Source organism: Anolis sagrei, chromosome 4 (genome assembly GCF_037176765.1).
Source record: "Anolis sagrei isolate rAnoSag1 chromosome 4, rAnoSag1.mat, whole genome shotgun sequence".
NCBI lineage: Eukaryota > Metazoa > Chordata > Lepidosauria > Squamata > Dactyloidae > Anolis > Anolis sagrei.
In genome coordinates this window covers 214,462,505-214,472,075 of record NC_090024.1, presented here as the reverse complement: position 1 = coordinate 214,472,075, position 9,571 = coordinate 214,462,505, and the positions used below count along the sequence as shown (strand labels likewise).

Here is a 9,571-nt window from a genome sequence, read left to right as displayed (position 1 = left end):
ATACGATGAACTTCTAGTATTAGTCAATTATTAATTTTAATAGGTTTTTTTTTAAAAAAAAATAGGTCACTTGGAATTCTCTACATGGCTTACTAAATGTAATTTGTTGGGGATGTTGTGTGCTGCCAAGTTGGTTCTGATTTTTGGTGACCCTAAGGCATTTAACAATGTTTTCTTGGCAATATTTATTTAGAAGACGTTTTCCTTTCTAAGGCTAAGAGAGTGGTACTTGCCCAAGGTCAACAAGTGAGTTTTATGGCTGTGCAAGGATTTAAACTCATACTAAAATGCTAATTGTGTTCCAAAAATCCAAAGCCACCTCTAATTTACTCAGAGACCCTTCTTTATCAGCCCCTGGAAAAAATCTTTTTGTTAGTATGTAACTCCAACTTATGCTAAGGCTATCATATGGTATTCTTGGCAAGATTTATTCAGTAGGTTTACCATTGCCTTCCTCTGAAGGTCTTTGTACACTGGTCTAAATTTGTATGAAATCTGTGTTTTCACGCAAATTTGGAGGCCACACCAGGGGCCAAGACCTCACCTAGCCATGCCAAATTAACATCAACATGGGTGAGCATGGCCACCCAAGACCCTGCCCTCCCTCAGTTCCATAGCCATGAAAAAAATGGGGGAAGGGGAACAATTTTGATTTTTTTTTTAGCAAATCACGAAGAGTGGTCCATAACAAAATAATTTAAATTATACAAATAATTCGATATTTTTGTACACTTAATTAAATCAAATTTCTATTTTAGCTACAAAAAACCTGAAAATGACTCTTAATTGGTAATTTATTGGTTACAAAAGAATACCACAATGCTTTTTGGAAACACTTGAAAACTGTGTCAATACGCTTTCACAGAAATCAGTCTCCATTGATAAACTTCAGTGGACAATCAAGAGTGTAAGTCCAGTCAATCTTTCTTGCCCCATTGTGCTTCTTATATTTAAGAGTTGAAAATGGCATTTCATTTGAAGCTGTTGATACTGGCAATGTTGCAGAAATCTCAAGAAGTTTCTTCACATTTGGGGAAAAAATGTGAAGAAACTTCATAAAGAAAATGCTTCCAGTGCATTTGATGGTTTTTCTGCAAGTGTAATCTTGCTCCATTTTCTACACCATCAGTGTGTCCGTATTTTGAAGGCATTCATTGTAAAGTTCTGTGCACTTGTTCAAGTTGGACTTTAAACGGCCACAATTAATAGGGAGGAAGACTTGCAGTTCCTGAACTACTTCCCTGTGCCTTGTAAACATTTTTTTGAAACTGACTGCAGAAAAAGTCCAGAAATGGGATGCACACATTTAGCCTATAATATTCCATTGGTGTTGGTGAAGTTGCCTGGGTGTTACTTTTATTTGTCTGCCTTGAACAAATGTGAGGAATCTTAACTTCTCCACCCATAGACTCCACCACTCACCTTGCAGTGTCAAAGTTCTCCTGAAATTCTTTCACAGATTCTGTGTGCATCTCCCTGGCTTTTTCTAAGAGACTGTCAACATGTTGCAGACTACAGAAAATGTCCATATCTACTCTTTGTAATGTTTTGTTAAGCTGAAAGGGTGATGACTGAAGCTTTCATAGGATTTGTATGGTTACTACAAATTCAGCATTCAAAACAGCTAAAAGAAGGTATTCAAACCAACTAAAGGAAGGCTTGGGAAAAAGTTTCACTGTTGAGTAGAGGACTCTCTTTTAGTTCTTCAAGTGTTCTCACCACCACACTGTACAGTTCAACAAAATGTAAAACTGCATCATGTTGCTCAGCCCAATGGGTTTCACAAAGTGGCAACAGGTTTTTTGCTCAATTCAGGAAAGGAGGTTTTTTTTTTTCAGTAGTTCCAGTCTGGTGGATGATGTTCTGAAAAAAAATACACACAGATGATATTGTTCCGTGGCAGTTTGTGACAGGTGGAATGCTACAAATTTTTGCTAAGGCTAGATTTAGTGAGTGAGCACTACAGTGGATCTAGACAGCCATTGGATATTTCTGTAATATATTATTATTATTTTATTTACAACATTTGTATACCGCTTTTCTCACCCCGAAGGGGACTCAAAGCGGTTTCCACATAGGTAATGACAAAATTCAATGCCAGCACAAACAATTACAATTATACAATTACAGTTAGACATAAATCAAATTAAAATACATCCATATAATTGCTTGTGCACCACTAATATGACCACCATATTTTTGATGTCCATTGAAGACTTGTATTGCATCTTTCCATCACACAAATGGTTTAGCACCCAAAGCTCCAAATTTCTGATGATCACCTTTACCCTCAAATTCTCCTCCAAACACCACACTGTACTTACAGAGTGCACCTTGTACATGAAATGAGTAGGCTAACCAGGGAAATCTGTTGAACTATTTGGGTTGAAAACTTAGGAATACATGTTCACTTTATATAATGCCCTCATATGCTTATGAATGGTTCAAGGAGACATAACACTGCAATAAAGTTACATAATACTGACTCTAGCACTTAGTGCTGTGAACTTTTTTACTCTGTATCATGATTGCATAGTACTCTCTAGACCTACTGTTAGCAAAAAACCTGTTAGCATAGTACTCCCTAGACCTGCTGTTAGCATAAAACCCCAGCCAACTAAACGTTTGACCAATTTAAATGTGTAGATTTCCAAGAAATAAGTAAAATGCAATATGAAATCATTTGGCACTGTCTTACCTAAGTTTAGATTTTTAAACAAGTCCAGACTCAGGCAGTGGGGATAGTAAGTTTAGTGCACACATGAAAATATTTGCCATTCTATGCATATGCACATGGAATGCATGGACTGTATAGATTTCCACATTTTAAAGAACAGGCAAATGACACTGGTTCTGGCAACACGGGCAATATATCAGCTAGCTACCTTATTTCCTTCTGTATCTCTGCAGCAATGACTGAGAGGGATATTCAGCCTTAGTCTATCCTATGTTTGATTTAAAAAAACAAGTAAAATCAAGTTCTTTCTGCAAGGATTTTGCTGTTTGAGAATCTTGGCACATTCTACAAATGAACAAAATATCTGCAGGTTACTGGTTTTGTTAAGGAGCCCCCAGTGGCGCAGTAGGTTAAACCCTTGTGGCAAAAGAACTGCTGATCAAAAGCTTGGTGGTTCGAATCCAGGGAGCAGGGTGAGCCCCCGTCTGTCAGCTCCAGCTTCTAATGCGGGGACATGAGAGAAGCCTCCTACAGGATGATAAAACATCTGGATATCCCCTGGGCAATGTCCTCACAGACAGCCAATTATCTCACATCAGCAGCAACTTGCAGTTTCTCTAGTCGCTCCTAACACACACAAAAACCTGGTTTTGTTTACCAGGATCAGTTAGGGTCATTATGTTTCCGGCATAATGTTTTGCCTGCCAACCACATAGGTGTTAAAGATGAGAAAATGAGCACTAACAAGGTTGAATACCAATTTGACCAGACATTAAGATCTTCACGAAAAATCCTCCTAATAATACAATCACTTCTGGAAACCAATGGATTTCTGCCTGGATTGCTTTCAGATAGCACAGTGATCCCCAAAGGGGCGTTATGGCCCCCTGGTGGGCGCTGCAGTGATCCAGGGGGGCAGTAATGGCCACAGGTGCATTTGGGGGCGATAACTGTAAGGGGGTGGTGAAAGTATAAAAGAAAGAAGATTTAGAAAAATTGATTTCCAGGGGGTAGGCCAAATACGTTTGGGAACCACTGAGATAGCAGAACACACTCCTCTCACATTTGCCCCCAATCTTACTGCTCTTTAGAAGGGTGTACAGACACAGGTCTGACAACCAGCCCATGCATCTCTGTTAGCATTTACTGATTACTCATTTTGGTGGGTTTTCTGATTAAATTCTGTCATAGAGATTATTCTAAAACACTGCCTATTTTAAATAGCTATTAGCTCCCTTGAGTGCTATTTTTTCAATTGGCAAAGCAAGATAGAAATGCAAATTAATAATTATTATAATAATCACAATAAAGTATTAATCATATATGACCTTGAATTCAAGCGAAGATATGAAAAGGTTCAGGACTCAATATTCTGCACTTGGAAGAGAAATCTCTCAATTTCAGTTTCTCCCACATTCTATTAAAAGAAGACATCTGCCCATCCTGAATATAATGTTATGGTCTTTGGCAAATTGGTAATTTTCATAAACAAACTAAAATGAAATTCACACGCATCCCACCCATAGCTGTAACCCGCATCGTCCTGCAGCCATTGTTGTGAGACATAACTGCTTTCTGCTGCAAGAATACAGAGAGCTCCAATGTAGTTGTGTAAGTGTGAAGTGGTGCATTGGCACTTTTATGCAATTGTATCCTCTCACTCAAGCTTTGGCAGAAGATAGGGTTGCACTAATAATAGATTAAGTCTGAGCTAGCAGATTGTATTTCCACTTTTCCTCTCTGTTGAGTCAGGGAATCTTAGCTGTGATAAAGAGGGGTAAAAAAATCACTCTCACACAAATTGTTGCCTTAATAAATAATGACTATGTAAAAGGCCAATTGTAAGACAGCCCAGCAAAGTGTGAGCGATAAGCCCGTGTTGCTTTCACTTAATGTGTTTGAAAGGCAGGGCTGAAAATAAGACCACGGTCATCAGTAGAAAATACAACATGCCAGGAGAGCTCTTCTTCTTATCACTGCTTGGCTTTCTCATCATATTATGATGTCCCCATAGTTATATTGAACTCTTTCCCTCATTGTCTGCTAGGAAGATCCACAAAGCCCATGTGTACTTAAATGAGCTACATCCATTTGAAATGGTAACTTCAAAGAGTTATGGGGCCACACGCTTGTCTTCTAACACCTACTTCCTGTTCCTCAATTTGGATGCTTTTTTGTTCCTTCTAACATTTCTATATAACTAAAAAAATCCCCAGCAAAACATAAAAGGGCACAAATATATCAGATCCCACCCAAATCAGTAAGGGTGCTCAAAAAGGGCTTCTTTCTAATGAGTCTAAAAGTTTATGTCACCTGCATATCATAGAGAAAGAACTGTTCAAACTACAGCTCCCAAAATCACCAAACCAACAGAACCTTGCTGGGAGTTATAGTCCAAAACAACTCCTCCCCATGAAAGTGGCATCATATTAGATGGCATGGTGGACCAACATGTCAGAGAATCCTAGTAGCAGCTGTTCAGCAGGAAAGGCTTTGCACTTTAGGGAGGGATATTTAGAATTTCCAGCCATAGAGTAATAGTGCTTCATGAAACTAAAAAGCTAAGGATCCCATAGATCATAGTCATAGCAGTGGAATCATAGCATTATAACAATGTAGTGTGAAGAGGGTACTTAGGATTTCAGTTAGGAGAGTAAACAGGAGAGTCCTCAAACACAGGACTAAATTAACAACTAGGCGTGATCCTATGTCCAGATTAAAAGGGTCCCATAAAACAATTAAGTACAGAGTCTAAAGGTATCTACAAACATCAATAATCTGCTTCTTAAAAGAAAGAGGGAAAAAAACCCTGAATTATTGAAACTGCTGAAACAAACCTTCAGCACAGCACCCTGCAGAGGTGTTGGTCTCTGTGATAATGAATAGCCATACCAGTTGTGGGTGATGGAAATTGTAGTTTAACACATCTGATGGACCATGCAGTGGAGAACCTGGTTAAGCAATGAGAACCTTTTTTAGAAAGAGATGGGGGAAAGGCCCTGGCAAAATCATCTACATGTGATGAGCACAGGTGAGTTTATCCTCCTTGCAGAGGCACAGCTAAGCAAGTCTGGACAGGTATCTCCTTTACATGGCAGATACTGGCTCATTAGGAGTTTTCATGTGCAGGGAATTTGGATTTCAGCAGTCTGCCTTTTACAGTTTCACAGTCAACAAGACAAAGGAGATGGTTAACAAGAACTCTTGCAGCTAAGCTTTTTCCCCCCACCATCACCTCCTCCCTATTTTTAAGACCTTCGCAAACCAGCTCAATCTGCTCTCATAGGCTTCTTGCTGATACGTCTCACTTTATTGGTGAGTTTGGCCTTGGGTGTCTCAGCTGTTTGATCAATATTGCAGGGGGTCAGTGATATTTTCTCCCTTTTAGTGTCTTGCTGCCTTTAACTTTGTCACCTGATGAACAGCGCTACCCCTGGAACGCTTATCTTGTATCGATTTTCTCAGCTCTCCTTCTGCATTTCCAGCTGTCCCGCCATTTCCTTTCCTGTCACCGGATGCCCATTTAATGTTAACTTATCCCCTTCTACACAAACTCCTTGCTCTTAGAGGGATTTCCCTCCCATCAGCACCAGCACCACAACAGCAGATTGTCAAAAAACAATTTCCTCCTTTTGAAGTGGAGTTGGGGAGAGGAGGCACTGACTCATTGATATCCTTCAACCATTTATTGTCTGTCTAAAGGACTTGTGCTTTTCTCCTTGTCCCCATCATGATTACTGCAATTTCAGAAGAGAAAGAATGCTGTAAATTGAGGTTTCTCTTCTGGGCCTTTCACAAGAGAAACCACCGCTGGGCTCTGGAGTGATGGAAAAGACAAAATCTATGCCAGGGAGGGCATCTAGAACTTCCGTCTGCCCCAAAGTGTCCATGGACTGGACTTTTAAGTAAGTTTATCCCCAATGCACTTTTGAACATTTTAAAAGAGATATTTCTCAAAAGTAGAAGTGGACTTCTTACCAGTTCTGATTTAGTTTGGTTTTTCATTTTATAGGGTAGCCCTGGTGGGATCCCAGGGTTGCCAAGATTAGAAAAGTGGTCCCTGTGCCACCCAAAGTTCCTCACTTCTGTTCTCTAGGGAAGCAATTGGATAATGTTGTAGTTGTATTTGGAAAGGATCTGCTAGATGCAGGTCCCTTTGGCAAAAAGTAATTCCCAAGTTGGTGCAGTTACAAGACTTGGGGAAAATGCTCTCTCGTGGACCCTGCTCCATCAGTAGGCCCAGCCAGCTGAATTTGGTCACAGAAAGAGAAGCATTATATGCTTGTGTTCTACTGCATTTTTAAGTATTCACAATATCCACTACATAACATTGCATTTAGTAAATTGTGCTAAATTTGAGTGGATCTAGATCCAAACACCAGGATGCCAGATCAGAGGAAAAAGATTAGAAGAGACTGAAGGACAGGCATAAAGGTAAACTCTCTTATGGCACATTAGTTTTGTTAAATGGCCAAAAGCCCAGCTATTTGCATAGAATCTGTTCCCTACATCATCTCCTGCAATTGACTGTCCAGACTGGGGATGAGAAGAATAACTGATTTTTTTTTAAAATGGTCAAAATTGGGAACCTCTAACAAGAAGAACCCTGGACTGATTAGAACCTTTGTACTTTGTTGAAGGGATGGCAAGCATTAGACATTCAGTTCATATCCATTTCCTTTTAAATACTTTCAGGCTAACAACCTATCAACTTAGAGCAGGGAGCATTTGGCTGCTTGCATGTTTTGGACTTCAGCTCTCAGAAACTCCCAGGCAGCATAATGAAAGGTAAAAGTTATGAGTACGTGTCAACCTAAACACCTGGAAAGTTAGACATTCCCAAGTCTGGTCCTAATCTTAAAAGTGAAGACTTGCCCAAGGTCACCCAACAGGTATTGGAGGGTGATATCACATGTACCACATATCCTGCCTATACCATTTAAGCTATAATGTTACTGTTGTGGTTGATGTATGCCTGTTCCTGACCTAACAATGACCCTAAGGCAGGAGTCCCCAACCTTTTTAGGCAGAGGACCAGTTCACGGTCCCTCAGACTGTTGGTGGACTGGACTATAGTTAGAAAAAAATGAACAAATTCCTATGCCCACTGCACATATATTACTTCTGGTGTGAAAAAGACTCATGAGAGAACAATATAATATTTAAAATGAAGAACCATTTTAACCAACATAAACTTGCCAGTATTGCAATGGGAAGAGTGGCCCTGCTTTTGGCTGATGAGATGTCAAATTAATTAGAGTTGTTGTTGTGTGCCTTCAAGTTGTTACAGACTTAGGGTGACCCTAGACCTAAATTTTAGGGTAGGGGCTGGGTAAATGGCCTTGAAGGGTCGCATTCAGCTTATAGGTCTTTGTTTGGGGACCCCAGCTCTAAGGCAAACCTGCTACAGGGTTATCTAAGCAGAGAAGGGGGATCTGCCAATACCTTCCTCTGAGGCTGACTGGAAGAGTAAAATGCCCAAGTTCACCCAATGAATTGTCATGGCCAAATGGGAATTCAAAGGGTACATCTACACTGACACTATAATGCAACTTGGAACCAGTTTGGGAGGAACCCGTTTCACTGGGTAATTATTGAAACTGCTGAAATTGCCATGCCTGAAACTCGTCTGAGGCTGGAAATATGATTATGTTTAACAAGGTGCCTGGTGTAAAACTGCTCTGTGTGTTTTGTTTTCCATTTCCTACAGAGGTGTGCATCTAGAAGCATAGGGGATGAAAAGAAGGGAAACTGACAGCAGCGCATGGAATCAATTACCCAGTTAGCCCCATGTTGCCCAGCCATGCTCTTGGGGGGTTACCAGGAAGCCGCACTTTTGGATTCTTTACTTTGCTTCAGAAGGGGAAGGTGTCAACATTTTGTAGGGCTGATTTTGCCTTAGATCTGGGATACATTGGGATCTGCTGCAGCACATTTTATTGCTTAACTTGGACTTTCCTGCAACTTCTTAAAATGTGCTTTACACCTTTTAATGTGTGCTGCAGCACACATGGGTGGTATGCATTTGTGACCGCTGTGGTTTTAAGTCATCTTGGAGACACATTATAATGTCAGTGTCGATGGGATCAAAGCCTGGTCTCCAGAGCAATAGTATAATGCTCAAACCACAACATCTCGGGTATGGTGACTAATGTCTAGGACAATGCCTGCTGGCTTTTGAACATTGACTGGAGGGCCACTCCTCTCAAGCAGTAAAATGCCTTGGACTAGATCCATCACAAGCACAGCAGGCAAGCAAAGCCTCTGAAAGGTAGAAATTGAAGTTTTTCAATTAACTAAAGGGGAAAAAATACATAAGAGAACAAATGTGGTAGAGTGAATTGAAATACCTGGATTTAGGCTCTCGTCATTACCAGTGAAGAACACTCAGTGATCTTGGGGCCAGTCATGACTTCTAAAATCCAACCCACTTCATAGGAGTGTTGGGCAGGTTGATGGACTCAGGCAGATGTCTGTATATTACTCTGAGCTTCTTGGAGGCGGAAAAGAAATAATACATTTATTAACACAAGGGGGGTCTTATGTAAGATTATATATTATGTATTATATGTTTTAATTATTTTTGTATGGATTTTATAATGTTGTTTTAAATGTTTTAATTGTATATTGTGAATTGTTATGGCATCAAATTGCTGCGAATTTGTAAGCTGCCTTGATTTGCCTTCGGGTTTGAGAAAGGCAGGATAGAAATATCGTAAGTAAATAAATAAATAAATAAATAAATAAATAAGATGTTGACATTCATGCAGTTTAAGGTATTTTGATTAGCATTCTTCTTCTTGGAAATGCACTAATGCATTGCCTGCAATTGTATCTTTTGAGATGAATTTTTAAAAACTATATATTTCATTTTAAATTGTTTTAAAAGATTAT

General features: G+C 39.7%; 1 long non-coding RNA gene across 1 annotated transcript; it reads right to left on the bottom strand.

The window, feature by feature from the left end:
- Window positions 1-777: 777 nt before the first annotated feature.
- LOC132772610 (uncharacterized) lies at window positions 778-9,224 on the bottom strand. Its single transcript, XR_009631239.2, has 3 exons — window positions 9,028-9,224; window positions 5,515-5,628; window positions 778-1,863 (listed from the first exon to the last, which is right to left on the bottom strand). It is a non-coding gene; the product is annotated as an uncharacterized lncRNA (long non-coding RNA).
- Window positions 9,225-9,571: the final 347 nt, after the last annotated feature.